The sequence below is a fragment of the Camelus bactrianus genome, chromosome 14 (assembly GCF_048773025.1).
Source record: "Camelus bactrianus isolate YW-2024 breed Bactrian camel chromosome 14, ASM4877302v1, whole genome shotgun sequence".
NCBI lineage: Eukaryota > Metazoa > Chordata > Mammalia > Artiodactyla > Camelidae > Camelus > Camelus bactrianus.
Window position 1 is genome coordinate 68,067,761 of NC_133552.1, and position 20,946 is coordinate 68,088,706.

Below are 20,946 nucleotides of genomic sequence, written 5' to 3' on the forward strand. Positions count from 1 at the left end.
AAAGGGAGAGACTGTCTGGAGATTTACCGCCCCTCAAAACAACAAATTCAGAAGGAAAAGGCACTAATATTGTAGCATGATAGCCCGGACAAAAGGGATTTAAAATAATAGAAATTCTGAGCTACCAGAGCACTAGAAATGTTTATCAATTCCTCTCATTTCATAAAGGAGAAAACCAAACCCAGAACTAGAAAGAGGTTTACACCACAGTGAGTGTATTACACAGCAGCAGTGCTGAGAAGACCGGCTACTCCGAAGTAACTTTTTATTTTTCTACATGGAATGTCTCTAATGGGAGGAAAAGCATCAGACTGGGAACCAGGGGGTGGGTGTTCAGCGTAGCCTGCAAGGAAGAAAAGTCTTGGATTTTTGCATTCCTAATCTTTCCTGCAGGCAGAAGCTCAAAGCTGGGAGCTGACGGTTGGTTTAGAGGGTGTGTCTGAGTGTCTGTGCGCGTGCGTGTGCGTGCGTGCGTATGCCTGGCATTGGGGACCCAGCGCCACTGAAGGTTAGAGGCAGCAATCTAGCCCACGAGGCAGAGGAACAATCCAACTTCTTGGTCTGGGGTCTGGACCCGCCTTCTGAAGCGTGAGCGCGTGTGGGGGAAGCAAGCATTTCTTTATTGACCTCAGTTCTGACATCGGTTTCTCTTTGCAAGAGAGTTTGGAATCACTTAAGTTGTTTAGAAAGTCAAACGTCAGGAGCTGCTTTGTGAGACGCTCCAACAGGAAAGAACTCAGCAAAATCATGAATAATTCAGGTCCCTGGAACAAAGAAGTTATTTTATTAAAATGAATTATAAACATCTAATGGGCGCAAAACAACATTCCTCAATAAAAATGTGGACCGCCACTCCGGATTCATAAACAATACCCTCTGGAACATTTGTACGATGAGAATTGCACGGGCAGGATTCTCTTTGCTGATAAAACGAGCTGTTTTGCAAGCTATAGTGCATTGTCTCTCACAGTAGTTTCATGATTTGTGCCACGTGAGCCTTCTAACAGGTGCAACGTTGGTGCGTTTTGTCACTTTCACGGTGCTGGCGAGGCTGGAGGGGTTCACATTTGTATGATATTTGAATCTGAGTTGGGGTATAATCTTTGTTTAGTAATCACGTATATTAAGGACCACAATTTTGGAAATTGTTCTGCTTGTTTACAATCAGTAGTATAAACTTGAACTTGTTAGCTTTCCACAAATTGATGATCTGAGTTTCCTCCTTAAAATCAGTGCTCAGAGGTCAACGAGATCACTATACATATACGTACACAAAATCATTATCATCACCACACCTACTTGTCTGATTTTATTTAAAAAGATGTGGACATCTCTATTAAGGAGAACAAATCAGCCCCTGCATTATCACCTGAATATCCCTCTGTTTATTCGAGTGACTCCACAGCTCAGTGGGTCTTGAAATTTTATGAGGTAAGCTGAGTCTTAGAGCAAACTTTACAGAACAATGAAGCCTGTTTTCTTCAAATGCATCTTTTCTCTTTATTACTACCAACTTGTTACCTGCGTGGAACGTAAAATAAACATGTAACAGTAACTGTGAGCTGAAGGCATAGCCAATGTTATGTGATTAGAGCTCCAAAGAGAGGAAAGTATTTTTGTAACCAAGGCTATTGTAATTAAAGCTACAAAGAGTGGGTTTTTTTTTTTTTTTTATTTAAAACAAAACAAAACAAAAAAACCTTGATTCTGTTTTTGGAACTAAAAGTTTTCAAAGTCTCGCATGAAAAATTTATCGAGGCTTATTTCAGTGTTAAATACACTAAAAATACTTCCTTGTTTGTAAAATCGGAATGGTGTCTGGAGCAAGCAGGCAGCATTCTTGCTCATAGAACAGCAGTGGTGCAGACGTCGACAGCAGCTCCTGTGCTGCCTGCGTAAGTCCGGTATTTATAGCGCTTTGCACAGGCTCTTCCTGGACAGATTGTTCAAACAGGGGCAGCAAGAAAGAAGCCTCCAGGTCTCTAACGTTTAGCCTCTGCAGTGAGATTGCATTGATTGAGAATTCCCACTAGATGGCGCACTCTCCACAAAGTCAGACTGAAGGGAGGAAAAAGAAAATGCCCATCTTTAAGGGTCTCTTTTTTATTTACGTTCTTCAAATGATTTACCTTTTCTGTCTCCTGGCTGTTTTTCAAGTTTCATTTCAGATTTTCTAAGTGATACTAACATTCCATCTGGGGAATAAATGTAGCTTATGTTCAAGGGAATTGAAATGTGATGAAAATTAGAAATAGTTACTAATTGCTTATGTTCAACCTACTTTAAACAGCTTTTACGAGTTTAGTCCCGGACCAGCAGGGCTCTGAAATCCAAAGAAGTTATTCCTAATCTCCTTTCATATTGATCAATGATGGAAAAGACGGTGGCGCTGCATAGTAACATTCTCAGCAAAGGCAGGTTTTGAATTATACGCTGAGAGCAAGCAACGCTTTGACTCAGTGCGTGTGACCCGCCTCTAACCTTGTGTGTTAGCGCGAGGAAACTCTGACTCACCGAGTGTTTGAACTGTGAACGCTGCCCGGAGTACACCTGTCACAAGACACTACAGCAATTCACTCTCAGTGAAAGTTCATTTTCTGCTAAGGATTTATTACGCACCTTGAGCTGAATCTGAGAAAGTCTCATATAATTAAAAAAAAAAAAACAAAACCTCAGGGTGAACTTAAATATTCTTTGCGGATGATTTTTCATGATTTTGTGATATAATAAAATATCTACTCAGCCATGAATTTCAGGCATAAAAAAGCTTGAAGGTGCTCCAGAGGCAAAGGTTGGAGGCAGGAGGTATTACGGTCCATTTCTAGCTAATTCTGTGATTAATTATCTAACTGGTCGTCACAGCCGTAATGCATGCAGCTCATGCAGCACTTCCCGTAGGCCTTGCCCTCTCCCAGAGCCCGTCTTCCCTGCTGGGTGAATCCTCGCTGTGCCCAGGCAGCAGGGGAATCGGGTGGCCCAGGACACGAAGACGAGAGGCCCCCCAGGAGCCAAGTGTGACTCTTAGTCTTATCCCCGTGTTGCCTCCACAGCCACGTTGCCTGTAAATGGCACCTGCTGCTGCTACATCTTCGCGTCAAGGATATTTTAAAGAAAATGAGAGGGCGAGTGCACGGTCAGGTCTGTAAGCTCGCTCCTGCTTACACTTGGCTAAGCAAAGCTAACTCAGGGCATTCTAGAGTTTGTCCCCTCCAGCTACCATACAAAGCAACTCAGGGCCATTTCTTTATCCAGTAGCAGAAGACAGATTTTGAGATTCATTACCCTAGCTGAAGGTTATATGGAAAACGTGGAGAGGGTTGGATTACCTCTGTAAATGGCAGGTAAATCTCACTTTGAAAAGCCACCAGGAAGCAGCCACCAGGCTTTCTTCCTTCCTTCTGGCCTTGATTTATGTCGGCCCCAGAGGGGAGAGGGGAGAGGCGGGAGCGCAGACACGCAGCACCACACTCAGCCCGAAAGCCCGTCTTCAGAGCCTGCAGCAGAGTGGGGAGCTGCGGTGCCCCTGACTGAGTTTGTAGCAGATACAGAGCCGGGATATGCAGTTCCCTCATGAATGTTTAGTGGATAAATGTAGTAAACGGAAGAGCTGGGTTCCAAACCCAGGTGTGTTTGGCTTCAAGTTTTCTGTTTATGAGAACTCTTTGATTTCTAGTGTCGGACACCCAGCTCTCACACAATTAAGGGAAAAAAGGAAAGAGGACTCAGAGGGTCATAGAATAGGAGCAGACGGGAGTAAGGTTTGCCATCAGATAGCTAAATCCAGGAACGCAAGTGCTGGAGTCTCTCTGGGTTTTCTCTCCGTCTCTGTCTCTGTTTCTCTGTCTCTCCTGAGTGTGTGTGCGAGCCCACGTACACACGCACACACACCTGCTGTAATTGGCTTGTGTTTCTGACACAGAGAGGCATCTGACACGCAGGGCCCTAACCGTCCACGTCTTAGGAGCACTGCGTGGAAGCCAGAGCTTTCTTTCTCAAACAGGCCGCCGTGGCCGCCCAGCTTAGGTCTCTGGCCCAGCCCTGCCCCTGGGTCGAGACAAGAGGGTAGGGAAATTTGGCCCATGAGTAGGACGGGGAGCTATTTAACTGAAAAAGGGGGAAGGAGACCTGGGCACGTGTAAACAGCCACGCAGAGCCTGTTTCCTCCACGATGATGCTCCGACAACCAGGCGGGTCCTAGCTGCCTGGAGGGAGGGTCAGCCCCCCGCCAGAACACAGCTGCCGGGAGACCAGGGAACACACACAGCTCTGCCACTGCTGAGCGACTGTGGCCCAGCTCACCAGCTTGGTTTTCCAACCACGTGGGTCAGATAGCTGCCTACACAGGACCATGAAGATGGTAAATTTATTGCAAAAGGCCCGCAGATAAAGATTGCAGTACATATCCATATAATTTCTGTTTTATAAACGTTTCCCCAAAACCAGCTTTGGAGGGGGTTAAAGATTAAAACGCTATGATTCACCCAATCCACAATATTATTAATAGCTAGTATATGAGAATTTTGTTATCTGAATAAGTCTCAGAAATTCAGATTTCTCCCTTACCTTTCAGCGGCCAGCATGTGTTACATGGTGACGCACGTTGTTTGCGTTGGTGGAGCTTTTGCATTTCTGTTGTGCTTCCTTTCCTCAACTGGGCATCTTCCACAGACACCTTTGTCCACCCACGGTAACGGTGGGAGGTTGTGGCTGACCTCCTTGCGCTGCGGTTGGGCAACTGAAAACTACAGTTGCTTGGCTAAGTAACCAGCGTGGAGCAGAGGTGATGTTTGAACTTGTCTGTTTAATTCTCAATTATTTATGTGAATAGTTTTAAAATTATTCCATACAGTAAATGAATTTGCATTACAGATACACTTTATTGTCTCTACTACAGCAAGAAAATCATTTGCTTAACTCTTTTTTTCTTCTAATTTTTAATAATAGTAGCATCATTAAAATTTTGAGGGTGTGTAAATAAATATGCACACCCATATGTACATAGAAAATGTACATGCACATAGAAAACAAAAAGAAACCACCTTTTAAGACTGCATGAAATATTGCACTGACATTTATTGAGTGCCAGGTACTACATTCAGTAATTACTTGGATTATCTTATTTAATTTCTTTAATGACCCTTTGAGGTAGATACTAATATTGTCCTTGTTTTATGGATGAGGACCCTGAGAACTAGAGGGTGAATAACTTGCCCAAGGCCACGCAGGAAGGAGATGGGGGCACGGTGACTCAGAGCTGGTGGTCGGTCTCAAGCCTCCTGCTACTGAAAGCTGTTTTTGCGTTTGGGAGAAATGATGACTGTGCTTATAGTTTAGAAACGGACACTCTGTTCTGACATATAAACTTAATGCCGTTGTCTACACAGTCATAGTTTGGGGAAAACAGATGAACGCGTGCCTCTTCTCAGCATATCTAAACGGTTATGCTGTTTCCCGAGTTGTGTTTCTCTGGTCCTTGAACCTCCCGTTTGACTGTGTCTGTTTTCCCCGGCACCAGCACCGAAAGAAGATACCATGCTCCCCAGTGTCCTCCCGTCTCTGCTCGTCACATGAACACAGGTGCTGACTCTTTGATTCACCCCTGTTTCCTGGCCAGGCCTGTGTCCTGTCTGCACAGCTTCTCTGTGTGCCTCTCCAGTCCACTCCTTGTATGCCCAGCAGGTTAGCATTCGGTAAATTCCAATTTAACTCTAAAACCTCTAGAATCTTTAAGAAATGCTGCTGTTCCATCCTGTCACGAAGTCTCCTTGCCTTGGTGCCAGGCAGCAGAGCAGACCAGGCCTCAAGGAATTCAGAGAAAGGGACCGTTAACTTGTTCTTTGAGAGTCTCTCTGTGGATGGTCACCTGTGGGGGCGGAGTTGAGTATCAGTCACGTGAAAGAACTTAGTTGTTTGCTGAGTGAAGGAGATCAACTTTCCAAAATCCAAAACTCCAAGTATATGTACATATATATACATATACACATGTATATATGAATAAAAGAACGTATTTTTTCCTAAAAGTTCAGGATGAGGGGCTGTGGCTTACAGGATGTAGTTTGCATGTGTCGGAAAACATGGCAGTAATCATCCGTCCTCAGGACAGCAAGGCAAATGGTCACAGAAAAGGCCTCCGTCAGGTTCCATGTCCGCCAGGAGGACCCGTCCGTGCCCAGCTCTCCCTCCTTCCCAGTCTCTCTCTGTCTCTGTCTCTCTGCCTTTAAAATTGTTTCTTCTTTACAAGTAGAAGTTATTGTATTGTGTTCTATGTTATGAAGAACTGTATCGAGACACCAAACAGGGAAGGGTGGTGAGAATCACCCATTTGTAAGTGGAGGTGTGGTTCCCACAGGCTGGACCGCCTTGTCCAGTGTTTGGTGTCACCACTGCCATTTTAGAGGGACTTAAATGTGTGCATGAATTTGTTTGCTTCTTCCCAAAACCTGTGACTGAAGCCAACAGCATCCCACACTTGAGTGCGACCCTCTGCCAGCTCCGTCCGCACGTGTCTGCCCGGTGGATACAGTGGGACATGGCTCCTGTGAGCCGGGCTCCTCCCTTCCTTGCACTTGGGCCCCACACTGCCGTGCTCACTGGTTTCCCTCCGGGTCAGGAGTGGAGGGACCGCCTCCTTGCGACAGGCCTGCCACGGCGTTCATGCTCGGAGCCCAGGTGAACGTCCCCCCCTGTCCCAGCCCAGCCTGGCCTCATTTTTCTGAGACATGCCACAAAGATATCTCTTTCCAGCGCTGTCCACATGCACCCTCCCCTGTGATCTCCCAGTTTCCCCTGTAGTTCACAGGAAGCGTAGGGGTGACACCACCCAGTGTGAGGTAAGGTGGTGTCCTCTGTCCCGTCCATACGGTCCATACGGCCACATTACCAGATGGATGCACGCGAATCTCGTTAGCAAAGGGGTGCCTGTGCAGCCTGCGGAGTCAGGTCCCGCACCTGCTGACATCTGGGGGACTTGTCCTCCGTACCGGGGTGGCTGTCTTTTGCATGTCGTGAACGTTCTGTGACAAATACGTACGAGCTACTAAAAACAGTACTTTTAGCTGAAAGTACACCGTCTGCCCCGCCTTGTGCTGGCTGGGCAATTTGGGAAAACCGTGCAACCTCTCTGTGCTTCTCTTGGCTCCTCCGTGAAGCAGCGCTGACCTGGGGGCAGGGTTGTGAGTGAGGACCGTGCGGCTGCCCCCAGCCCTCAGGCTCAGAGCCCAGCCACACCGCTCCTGCTCGTGCAGGAGGCTCGTTCCCACAGAAGTCGTTACAACAGAGAGAGTGATTGTGATGAAAAAGGTGACAAGTTATGTGCTTAGCGTGCATGGGGTCCTGGGTTCAATCCCCAGCACCTCCATATAAATAAATAAACCTAATTACCCCCCCCAAAAAAAAACCACATAAAAAATTAAGTAAAAAAAAAAAATGTCGCGTCAGTGTCAGAGCTGTAGGTCTCCTAGAAGAGCTGTTGTCTGGGCACGGCTTCCCCCCAGTTTCCATCTCTGCCTCCGCCCAGCTCCACCCGGGATGTTCCAGAACTCCTGCCGTGCAAGTGGACCTGATTCTCTTGTCACCGTGATGAATTGCTCACTTAAGTGATTGAAACGTAATGGGATCTTTTGATGGAAATCAGCACAGCCTTTGTGAAGAAACGCAGGCGGCTGAGAGTAGGTGCAGGGAGAAGGGTGGCGGGGCCGCAGCCGGTGCTGATGGAGAGGGAGGGGCCCCCCTCCAGCCTCGCCGCCCGCTTCTCCCACGGAGAGTGTCCCGGCACTGCTACCCAGCTTCAAAGGAAGGTGGAACCCTGGGCAGAACTTGCACACGTCTGGGCAACTTCCTGTTCACATCTTCCCCGGGGTGGGAAGCCGACTGGAATGCTTCAAATTGTCTGTCTTTCTGTCCCAGCTAGGGTAGGGGAAAAAATGGAGATTTTCTTTAAGTCCAAAAACCTGCGCTTACTTAATCACAGGAGAGGATGACCTCTGTAAGGGTTTGGAATGCATGCCTTGTTCCCAGTCATCTGTCTCCTCCGGTAGATTCTGTGAGTTCAAACGAGACGTGCACTGTGTATATTACAGGGCGGGTTTTGACACTGAGAACGCGGTGTGGATATTTATGTGGAACCCTGTGATAAAACGCTTGCGTTCACGTGTGCACACAGAGCTGACGCTGCATCCAGACAGGCAGGAAGGAGCACTTTGAAGCTGACGCTGTCTGTTCTTGTAAATCCACAGTGGGGTCTGACAGCACGTGGGAGGTGTAATTAAAGTCATAATAACCAACATTTACTCACGCTAAGAGCTTGCGTCATCACACTGTCCACAGCCCAGCCTGACACGAGGTTGAGCCCGTCACCCCGTCACATCCTAGGAGCTCAGGGGCCGCTCTTAAGCACCTCACATTTCTGCCTCTCAAACCCTGATTTCCAAATAACAGGTGAAAGATCCTGTGGAAACATTTGCAAAGGAACCACAGAAGGACCACGGCACCCAGAGAAAAGCTCTCTGACCCGCGAGGAGAGGCTGGGGCCCCCGAGGGCCTGGATCACAGCTGCTCCTCCCGTCCTGGTACCAGAGGCCTCTGGGAGGATGCGTGTGGACCAGAGGGTGCAGGTAAATGTGGTTTGGAACAAGCAACTCAGACACAGGGAAGTGTGAGGCATTAGGGGAACTGGTAATAAGGTGGAGATGATGCAGTAAATGAGTGCTGCTCACAGTCTTGGCCTCTGGAAGGATCATTGTGCAGCCGGGGCTGCTGGTCACTGGAGGGGAGCGCTCTGGATTAGGCAGACCGCCGAGGGCTGCAGGATCTCACTCCCAGTGAGGCTGGAGGGGGGAAGGGAGACGGGACCTCTGGCCGCTCTGGGGCGCCCGCCCCTCCCCGCCCAGCCCTCTGCCTTCTCTAGCCCTGCTCTTTCTTGCAGATTCAGAATTCTCAGAATTCAGGACAAGCAGTTTAAGATCCCTTGTTTTTTGCTTTGAAAGTGGCTGCACTTGTCCTGGAACAGACTAGGTTCCGAGTCAACCCTTGTTAACTGGGGAACACATGAAAGTGCCCGTTTAACTGAAGTCATTGAGAACGTCTTACCCTTAACCCCCCAATTATTGCTCGTGCTTGAGATAAAACAAGACTTTCCAAATGGTGCCCCGGCTTTCCTTGTCTGGGCTGTCATTTACCGTAGCCGGGGGGTTTCCAGAGCGAATCCCGTGGTGTTCATTCTCAGGCTTGTTTTCATGTCTTCCGACAAGGACATCTCTTTTGCAGTTGAGCTCTTTCTGATGCCGGAAACTTCCTTACAGAATCTCAGAGGAAGCGAAGAGTTTCTGCTGTCTTCCACCATCACTTTAGGGCCAGAGAGCCAAAACATGTTTAAATACACCCACTAGTCTCTGTGTTTCTACACAGAAAGAACTCCTATGGACAGGATGCTGGCTCCATCCATCTGCCCAGCTGGCGCCCCAGCTAAGCTGTGTGAAATGTTGTCAGGGTTTGTAGCCCCGTAAGTTGAACCCAAGATGCTGCGAGTGAGTGGGGCTGCCTCCCCTATCCTGCTCCTTCCACACCAACCTGGACAGAGCTCCAGAAACAGAGCAGAGCCCCTGCTTTTCTGAGTCACGGGGAAGATCATTAATTATGCTCCCACCCCTGTTGCAGAAGTCTCTTCCTCTCTGCAGATCCGAGTGCTGAGTGATCACGACTCCTTAAGCACTTCAAAGAGCCACTCTCACCCCCTTGAGGGCTGAAGGGTTGAAGGTGCTCGAGCCCCAGTAGGAGGAAGCTCTCCCTCCCAGCAGCGTGGTATTCCGAAGCTTTCCTCACTCATTGATTTCCGAGCACTGCGTCTTCCCGTTGCTCTCGAGCTCTGTACCTTCCAGCAAAGGCACTTCCTTGTCGCAGAAAGAAGTCTGAGGATTGCATCCGTGCGGGGCGGGCTTTGGCAGCGCGGCGTGGCCCGTGGCGCGCGTCTGGCGCAGCGCCCTCCGCTAGCACCCAGGCCAGCGGCTTCCGTTCAGCACCTCAGCTCTGCTTTAGTCTGTTTGTCACCAGGGTGTGCAGCTTAACATCTTCACATTAATTGGAATCAGCCAGTAAGTGATTTCTGCTCTTCGCTGCTCTGAATGTGACGTCCCTTTTCTTGACGACTTCTCGGCGTCTAAGAGAACTCACTTCGAGCCTAGGAAATGTCTGTCCTTGTCTTTCCAGCGGGGCGGCTCGGCCTCAGTGTGTTCAGAACAGCATCCTTCTGCACATTTAGCTGAGCATCAGCCAGAGATGCCCCAGAGTGCACGGACATCGGGTGTCGGAGGGACAGGGTGCCCATGCTCCTGAAATGCAGTGTTCCCACCAGAACCTGCTCTCCTGTGGCATCTCTTGAGATCATGATGCAGCTTTGAGACGATGAAGTCCTTACAATGCACTGGGTTTCAGGGGGAAAGGGGAGGTTATAACAGACAGGTGGGCCGGGCTGAAGCAGTCCTGGGATCTCGCTGAATCCTGCCTCTCACTGGCGTGTAGACTGGGGTCATGGAGACGATCATTGTTGCCCACCCGCCTTCAAGCCGCCTAGCGTCCCCCCGTGGAGGACAGGACGCTGCAGTGCCTTGAAGGTCTCCGCCCGTGGGGTCTGCAGGCCAGGCTCTGTCCCCACTGCCGGGAGACACAAGTGCGGCCCTGAAGAGAAGCAGAGACGTGGCCGCGTCTCCGTGTCCGCAGAGACAGGGCGCAGCACAGAGCACGCATCTGGAGGCCGGCGGTGAAAAGCTGGAGAGAAGTGTGAGCAGCAGCACAGAGGAGCCCTCCCCGGGGGGGCTCACCCCGGCGGCCCCGCCCTCCCCCCGGAACACACCCTTCACGGAGCCGCATCTGCTGGGCTTTCTCCAGCACAACGTCAGGCCACCGTGGGACTTGCTGGTGCCAAAGAATACGGAATCGTAGGTGGAGGAGATTAAGAGGCACACACTGCCAGTTACAAAATAAATGAGTCACGTAGGAGAGGTGCAGCGTGGGGAACGCCGCCAGTAACAATGCAGTGTCTTTGTCCAGTAACAGCGCAACCGACTTCTCAGGTGATCAGTTTGAAAAGCATAGAAATATCGAACCACTACATTGTGTACCAGGCACTCACATGGTGTTGTAGGTCAGCTGTGCTCCCAAAGCAAACCAGCACACAGACTCAGAAAAAGTGATCAGCTTCGTGTTCACAGAGCGGGGGTTGGAGGAAGGGGAATTGAGTGAAGGTGGTGGAAAGGTACTAACTTCCAGGTATCAGACGAGTAAGCTATGGGGAGGTGATGTGCGGCGCGGTGCGCACTGCTGGGTTTACACACGAACGCTGTGAAAAGACTAAATCCTAAGAGCTCTCGTCACAAGAAAGCGTTTTTCCTGTTTCTTCAATTCTGCATCATTCTGAGCTGATGGATGTGGAGATGATCGTCCCTTCATGACGTACGCGTGTCACATCAGGACGCTGTGCACCTCAGACTTCGCACTGCGGGTCACTTACGCCTCCGTGAAACTGGGAGAAAAACGCATACTCCCGAAAGTGTTTACTTCAGATTGCAGTTCTGTCCAGGTCGCGGCCACTGTGTTGGAGGCCAAGAGCACTGAGATGTAAAATAACCTGTGGCCAAGTTTCCAGAGTCCTAGTGTGAGAAAGACCTAAACTGGGCGGAGGTGGACGTCGGCCTGTGAGACAGCAGTCGGGAGTCACCGGTGGACCCCGGCCGAGAAGCACATCCCGACTGCACACTGCCCTGGCGACTGGAGGGTCGGCGTTCACCAGGCAGAGAAGGTCCCAGGCAGGGCGAGAACACAGCTAGGGGGCGCTAAGAGACGATGAGCACCGGTGGTTTTCCGAAGTGAGGAGGAAGTAAATAATAAATCAGATTTGTACATATTTTTTCTCTTATTCCTTCCTCCGCACAACAAGACTGATCTTTTTCTAGGCGCGATTTCCAACATCCCTTGGAGAGTGTAATGCTCGACCCTCCCTGGAGACGCCAATGTCGCTGGTCGTGGTGTGAATGGCACGTGGGGACTCCGGCCTGGAATCTGAATGTGCGCCAGCGAGATCCACGGTCTCCAGTGAATTGGGGGCGGTGGTTCTGCAGGTCCCAACCATCCAGAGGTCCCTGGTGACGACTGCGTGAAAGTCCAGCTTGTGAAACTGACCCGCAAAGACAGCCTTATGACCTGGAAATGTGTGTATACTTTACAAGACTTTTGAAATTTTGAAAAATTTTCCTTGGAAACAAGGTGAGACCCAGACAGGGCAAATATTCTGCTGTGTGGAATGAAACCTAATGGGGATGGACTTCACATCCCCCTGGTGCCAGGGCAGGAAAGGGCTGAGCACAGCATGGAAATTCAAAGCGACCTGCGTTCCCCCACACCCTGCAGGGCGGCCTCTCCTGCCATCCCAACCGTCAGGAAGTAAACACGAGGCAGAGGGACCTGATCTCTGGGACGGCCGAAGCCAGGGCGACCATCAGACCCAGAGCCCGAGCGCCCTCCACGATGTGCCGTCTCGCCATACCACGTTGCTTTCCGCCAGACGCGTTTTTGGTAAAGTGCCCAGGCGTTGCTCCGGAAGCCCTCCGTGAGATTTCCAGAACTCTCTGTCTCCCCAGGTCTCTAGTGTTAGGACTCCCTGTCCAAGTGCCAGACATGTCCTAACACATCCCATCATTAAACGCCTTAGGACAGCTGTTAACAATGATGTGATGTTATCGTCTATGTCGTCAGGTTCTGGATAAACCTCATAAAATATTGCATATTATTATACATAACCCCATGTCATAATATGGCTACAAACATACTTAATTTCATGTGTTTCACATTTAAGCAGCAGTGTGGCACCCATCTCGAAATACAGAAGTTCATGTTGAGTGGATGTTAGCGTGTAAGGAGAGGACGGCTTAAGATGCGTGCAGAGAACTGGCCGTGTGGGTGACTGAAAGGAGAGTGGAGGGGGTGGTTGGGTAAGGGCAGTGCTCGTGGACAGGCCACGTGGTGATGCCGGGGCCGCACGGCAGCAGGGCTGGAAGATCAGCACTCATCGCAGACAAAGCTGTGTTTACCTGTGGACGGGAATGGCCCGGAGCGCAGTGGCGAGCAGAGGGGCGCTGGGGCATGCGGAAGCCTCGCGCCGCGTCGGCGCTGTTCACATGAACGCGGCACCTCAGCATCTGTGGTATCCTCCTTAAGGAGCTGAGCACATCTTAGGCCACAGAGTAAAGCTTCATAAATTCCCTGGTTCAGAAATCATGCAGGGTATATTCTCTGTCCACAGGGTAATAAAATTAGGGACTAAACACGGAAGTAGACGCAAACAGATGAACAGTCACTAGGAAATTAAATATTGATCATTGGTGAGAGAAGCGAAGGGAGCGACACTGAGTGAGAGCCCTGTGCGCAAATCTGAAATTGACTCTAAAAGAAACGAAAAAAGTCAAATGCGATGAAAACCCTGAAGGACTGTTTCTGTCCCCAAAGAAGCCACTCCCGGGAAGTTCCTAAGCGCATACTTTCAAAGCTCTTTCAAAGAACAGAGAATTGTTTAAACCCTTGCAGAAATGAGTGACTGAGGAAAATCCTCATTGCTTTTCTGGACGGCAGATGATGCAGAGGAGAATCCCTGGAGCTCCGGTAACCGTGCGACAAAATGCACGTTCTCACAAGCAGCCGAGGAAATGCACCTGAAAGAATTATTAGGTGTCACTTCACGGTGAGAACGCTGGCAACACCGGGAAAAATCAGTAACTCGAGGGGCCGGGCGCTCTGGCCCACGCCTGCTGCGAGCTTAGGTAAGCACAGCCACTTTGAGGAGCAGTATTTGGTAAAGTTGGGCACGTGTGTAGGGTACCAGCCAGGTGGCCGTCACCCGCCATGGGGCTCTTGGCCGTACCTGGACACACGGCTGGTTGTGACAGCTTGGAGACAGGGTGCTACTGGCGCCTGGTGAGCAGACACAGAGGGAGCCACCCAACCCCCTGCCTTCCACAGGACGGCCCCGCAGCAAAGAGTCATGGGCCTGCAGGGGTCTCCAGCCCCAAGGTGGAGAAACGCTGGCTTAGGGAGACCCCCAGAGCGCATAAAAACATGGACGTGGGTCTTCACTGACACATGTTCCAAAGATGCAGATAAATAAGAGAAAAGAAAACAAACGACCATCTTTAAGAAAATGAATGAATTAATCAGCTGTGGTCATGGCGGAGCGTCTTCAAGCAACGTTAAATGGACCTGAGCCCTAAGGAGGAACAGACCTTATAAATGTACAGCAGAGCTAAAGCAATTTGCAAGCGGCACATGTGACGTGGGTGTGATGTTTATATAAGTTTAAACACAATAACGTTACATATTTTCTAGGTACACACAAGTGTAATTTAATTTTTTTAAATGGACTGAAAGATAGACACAAAGTGGGTCACATTTATTTCCTCTGATAAGGAAGGAAATAATGAATGAATAGGTGGGGATGTCAAGTTTATCAGTGAAATTCATTTGTAAAAAACAAAGATCTGAAGTAAAGATGTGCCATGTTGCTGTTTTCAGTTGCTGAAGAATGATCCATTGGCTGTCTCTGTGTTCCTCTTTTAAAACTCTTAAAACTTTTCTCGCTGTCAGACTTTTTTAAAATTTAAAATCCAGGGTATCTCTGCTATCAATACATCAAAAGATACACTAATTAAAGAAAAGAATAGAAACGACCTGACTTGTAGACACGCACCATAAATAAAACATTAGCCAGTGGAACCTAGAAATCCATTAAAACATACTCAGTGGTCGGTATTAGGAAATTTAATTATTAGCACTGTCCATCACATCAATAAGTAAAAAGGGAAAAATCAATTGACCGTTTTAATAGGTGCCAAAAGACAGTAACATTCAACTCCCAAATCTATTTTTAAATTAGAAGTAGAAGGAGTCTATCACAAGACAAATATTATTTATCTTAAGGCCTAGGTAGATACCACATTTAGCTGTGAAATAGGTATAGGCCCTTTTCAGCATCAGTCCCAAAGTTGTAGCCATTGTGATCAGAGAAGAAAAAAAAAAAGGAATAAATGTTGTCAAGGATAAGACAGGAGTACCATTATCTGTGAGTAGTGTATGTCCACCTAGGAAATCCAGTAAATCGGTGGAGAAGTATTTTCTCTACTAATATAGTTCAGTGATGTTTTGAGTTGCAGAACCAACAGACGCAAAACGTAAAAGGTCACATGCACACCAGCCATAACCACTTAGACGAAATAGACAAACAGGAGCCTTTCCTTTAAAGAAGAAACTCTCTGTGACTGAGAGTGAACCTGGTAAACACACCCACAGAGAAAGTGCCATCACGAGAGCGGGGATTTCTGCCTCCCACGGCACCAGTGTGAACACACATGTTCTTACACCCACGTGCGCCTGTATACACACCTCCCCTGCTATCTGAGCATCTCTGTCTTACCTATTTTTAAAAAATTTGTATTGAAGTACAGTCAGTTACAATGTATCAATTCCTGGTGTCCAGCACAACGTCCCAGTCATGCATATACAGCCATATATTCGTTTTCATTAAAAGTTATTACAAGATACTGAACATAGTTCCCTGTGCTATACAGAAGAAATGTATTTTTTATCTATTTTTATACATAGTGGTTAACGTTTGTAAATCTCAGACACCCAGATTTATCCCTTCCCACCCTCTGTCTACCAGTAACCATAAGCTTTTTTACTATGTCTGCAAGTCTGTTTCTGTTTTGTAGATGAGTTCATTAGTGTCCCCTTTTTTCTTTTTTCTTTTTTTTTAGATTCTACATATGAGTGATGTCATATGGTATTTTTCTTTCTCTTTCTGGCTTGCTTCACTTAAAAGTGATGATCCCTGGGTCCATCCATGTTGCTGCAAATGGCATTATTTTATTCTTTTTTATGGCTAAGTAATACTCCATTGTTTTACCTGTTTTATGTATTGGGATCCCTTAACATTTGTATTCAAAGTCTTCGTGATGGAAAAATTCTAAAACCATTGCTCCAAAGCATTCTAGTCACCTAAGAATTGTTTATGCACATCTGCTCCTCTTCCCGTCTGAGCTAATCTACCGATTCCCACCGAGTCGTCTGCGCTCCGGGAGCAAGACGCATCACGCACCTGGTCAGACGTACTCAGTGCCTGAGTAAGCGAATGACTGAGTGAATGAATGAATGCCTTCACACTCTTCCTCTTGCCTGGATTCTCCTTCTCCACCTAGAAAACACTTTCATTCTAAAAATTCACCTTGAGCACCTCAGTCCTTCAAAGGTTTCTCTGTCCTTCATGGTCGCAGGCAGCCCCCCCCCCACCTCCGCTGTCTTCTGAACTCAGCGTTTGCTGCCCTTGCCGCTACTGTGGAATTCATCACGGGTGATATATTGCGTGTTTATGTCGCTGTTTTCCCCCAAGAAGCAAGTATTCTGAGAGTCGAGACCATGACTTAATCAGCTCTAGATCCTGCAGAGTAGGTGTGCGGTGAAGGGATGAATAAACATTGTTATGTGTGAGTGCACACACGTGTGTGTAGATTTCTAACTGTATAGCAGTGATTCTGGCTATAAATTTTGTTTAATTTATTCTGTGTGAGGCTTCAATTTGCAAATCATTGGAGTCATTCATTTTACCAAGTTTGAAAAATTACTGGCCGTGGTCTCTGTGAACATTCCCCCTTCCCTCCAGCACGCCTGTGGGATGCGCGCTGTCTTTCTCATCCTCGCTCCCCTCCTCTAGCTTCTTTCATAGTTTCAATTTCTGTCTCTCTCTGTGCTTCATTCTGGATAATTTCTGCACTGCTTTTTTATAGTTTTGGAGCAGTGATTAATCTGATGTTCAATGCATATATTGCGTTTTAACTTAAGTGACATTTTGCCCCCATTTCTAAGAGATCTGCTTTGTTCTTCTTCCAAATCTGCTTTTTCTTAAATATTTTTTCTTGTTCTTTTCTCATATTTCCAGTTCCTCTACTTGTTTCAAGCCGGCTTGTTATAATGTCTATGATCCATCACTGTATTAGCTGAGGCTCTCAAGCTTCGACTACTGCTGCTTACGTCTGCTAACAGTTGCTCAGGGAAGGTTATTTCTCCCTGTCTTTGAACTTCAGGGTGTGACCTGGTGTCCCTTGGTGGTGTCCCAGGCTGGGAGAGTCCTGTGTGACTTGGGTCAAGGGTTACCCCTCTAGAGATCTTTTTTTGCTTTGATCAAGTGTTACCCCACCTGGGACCATCTTTACGCTAATTCTTTAGTTCACGTGCCCCAAGGACACATTGGGGTTTGAGGTTAAATCCCTAAAACCAGGAAAGAAAGGACTGCCTGTGGCCATGACTCCTGGGGGAGACGTTTGCCCACCCAGAAACCGCCTGTCTCTGTCCAGGGGCAAGCATCTTAGGGTGTTCTTCCCCTTCAGGTGGTAGCCTTTGGACGTCTGACTTTATGTCATTTCTGGGGCCTAAAACGTGATCTCCTCCCTGTATGGACCGCGGCCCCTGTTTGACAGAATAAATCAGACTTCCTGTAAACCCTGAGGGCCAGGGCACGGTCGCCCCTGGGTGACCCAGGGGCTGTTCCTTGCCCACTGAGCCACCTTTCCCACTGAAAGCCTGCTTTCAGTTTACCTGGTCCACGTGGTCCCGGAAGCGCACCAGGCGAGGCATTCTACGCTCATGACATTTCTCCTTGAAGAAATGAAGAGCCTCTGTTTTCCTTCACTGTCAATCCAGGGTAAACAGGGGGTGTAGGTTATTCTGAGACACATGAGCTGTCTATGTATGCAGAATAGATCGTATTGGGTGGTGTGTGTGTGGGGGGGGGGGTGTGATTGGAAGCATGTTTACATCCACCCAGGAAATGGATCTTACTAAATTTGATTAGAGTTAAATATTTTGACAGATTCTAAACACTTTGACAGACTCTAAACACTTGCGCGCTGATTTGGGGAATATTGTCAGAGCAGCTAATCCTAAGAGCTTCAGCTTTCAGAGAGATTAATTAATCCAACACTTTTGTATAAAGCAAAGCACTCAAAAGCGTCCGCATCAACAGCCGGCACGGGGCGGCGTCACACACGGTGGCACCAGGCTGTGGGGCGCGTGTAATGCAGGGTGTGTGCACGCGCGTGTGCGGTGTCAGGCTCAGGACGCCTTGTCCTGGGAGCTCCGCGGCGTCTCGCCTGTTTAAATATTTCGCGGTGAACAGAACATCACGCGGTGGTGGCTGATTCTCAGTCGTCTCTCACGTCAAACGCATTAGCTCGGGAAAACCATCCGCGTGTTACACCTGGGAACCTCCGCCGTGAGCCTTCTGCTTGCCGGTAACCTTTGCAGAACACGTTAATAAGGAAAAAAGACTCTGAACACTGAAAACGGCGGAAGACGCTAATCTGTGCCGGAGATGTTGAAGCGCCGGGATCCTGGTGCCACGGGGAGCGGCAGCGCAGCAAATCCTTTAAAACTGAAACTCGAGTATTTTGAAGTTTGTGGCCCAGCGGACCGTCTCTGCTTGCTTTTCACGAGAAGGATCACCTGCTGTGCGCCCTACTAACTCAGGCCCCCTCTTTGTGCCTGCGGGGGACTGTGCTGGAGCCCCCGAGTAAGCCCCGGCCCGGGAACGCTCGGCAGACGCCGCCGCCCGGGGTCAAGCTCTGGGCACGTGGGCGGTCGGTCCCGACGCAGAAGTGGTTCCGGGGGCATCTGAAGGGGTGAGCCCGCTTCTGGGAAGCAGCAGCCACATGGAGAGGTCGCTGGAAGTCAGTGGCAGGAGACACGACCTGAAGGTGGACTGACACTGACCCCTGCCCTCTCCTTGAGCCCCTGCCCCCTGCCCCTCCCTCCTGGGAAAGCATTTGGAGAGAAGGGTCCTCCTGGACGTGGAGGATCCCCTTACAGAGAGTGAGCTGCAGAGGTGCGGAAGGAGCCAGAAAACGGACAGGAACACGCATTCGCCCTTTTGTTTCCTTAAAGAATGCTCCCCAAACATTGATTCAATCGAGAGAAATGCCCTTTCTTGCTGGCATGGTTAGGGAAAGCTCACTGCAGCAATCAGCGTTCAAATTAATTCAAAATTAGCATACCACGCTTCCTGCTTTGGACACGACAAACGCGTCTTCCTCCTTCTCTCAAAGCAAATTAATTTTGTTTAATTAACTTTGAATTTTCCCAAATATCTAGAAGTCAGTTTAATTATGCATGCATACAGTAATCTATTTTGTGGACTAATTGGCATAAATATACCATGTTTTGCATTCGTCATGTAATCGATTCCTCGCTTCCAAAGAATGCCAGAGAGGCCGGCGGGTCTGCATTTCATGGACAGTGCTTTGTTTTCCCTCTTCTTTGGTTAGAGATTGGTTTTTTTAAACCTTTCATTGATTATTTCAAATAGTCACTCTATTATTTGACTATTTGTCTTTGTCTTGGATAATATAATTACTATTACAAGCACATTTCCTCTAAGTATCTGCATTACTTCTAAGTTCCTCTCCCTGACACAAGGGATTTTTATAATGTTTGAAGAATCCCCAGGATTGTAAAGCCTCTTAGACAACATGTTGATGAGACCAAGTGCATTTACAGAATGGTTAACATTTCATTCCGTCACTAATTGAAATGCACATGTACAGTTTCTGATCAAGCCAGTTGTTGATTGAAACATGCAGGAGCATTTTAGTATTCAAAAAAACCAAAACCTTCTAAAATATCAGTTTGCCTTTCAGACTTAATAGTTAAGTAATCATTGCTATTCTGTGTGTTGGTATTCTATAGAACATCATGTTTTACTCTATTGCTGCCATCTTATCTGAACGCTGCTGACTGTGTGATGTCTCTGGCCATAGACTCTGTCTCTTCCATCTTTGAGTCCCACTTACCACAATTCTTGGCAGGTGTGCACACTCAGTATTGTCATGTGCTTGGGTAAAGCCGGGACAGCTTAAATTAGCAGTTCATAATAACAAAACACGGGGCACTGTCTCTTGCCAGCATGTAATTTGTTCAAGTCTGTCTTTATGAAGCTTCTCTGATTTCCCAAATCAACTTAGACTGACGGCAACACAGTTATCTCTATTAGAGAAATATTGATTATCTAAATTTTTTGTTCAGAACTTTCCTTATTAGTGAGTAAATATTGAGAGAGTGGGGACCTTGCTCTGTTCAGGACTGTGGCCCCACTAAGAAAGCATGGCTGGTATTAAGTTAAGCGTTTGAAGACTGAGCCAATAAACTGATGACCAAACAAAACTCAGCTCATTTGCTGTGATGATAAGAATGTCCACCCAATGAAAGAAATGAATATTTTGGGCCCCCCAAGAGGAAAAGTGTAAAAACATTTTATGGGTACTCGTCTGAACGTAATCACTGAATTCTTAGCATCATACACTGAGCAAATTAAATTATGATTGATAAAATGTGGCCTCTACATTTCTGCCTTAACTGCAAGAATATTACTCACTGGCATTATGTGATAAGATACTGTGGTTGCTGCAGTGCAGAATGACTCAGTAACACATCACTAAACTTTACAGCAGCCTCCTGGTCTAGATCATTATACAGATGCAGGACCGTTATTCAAATGTAGCATCATCAACGTTTCAAATGTCCTGCGTGCCCGGCCTTTTCAAATGGATCTTGATTCCTCTTTGGCTGAAGTGGGTGACTGATTCCACTTAGCAGACGGCTTTCAGTTTCAGCAGGAAGGGATGTCCTGTCTGAAACTGGAGGTTGGCGGGAAGTGAGAAGGAAGCTCAGAGCAGAGCTGTTGGCAGGTCAGCTGTTAAAGGCTCCGAGACAGAGGCACAAAGCGCAAACAGATGATCTGTGACACCTGACGTGCGTCGTCTTTGTACTCTGCCTCCTCTGTTCCCACCGGGCTTAAGGCGGAGCATCATTCTGGGAGGGGAGATGAAAGAAAGAAGGAGGAGGCCATCCCACCTTTTAATT

General features: G+C 47.9%; 1 protein-coding gene across 1 annotated transcript in view; it reads left to right on the forward strand.

Moving 5' to 3' along the window:
- MYO16 (myosin XVI) overlaps positions 1 to 20,946 on the forward strand; it is a 437,386-nt gene that overhangs the window by 222,312 nt on the left and 194,128 nt on the right. The window lies entirely within an intron of this gene.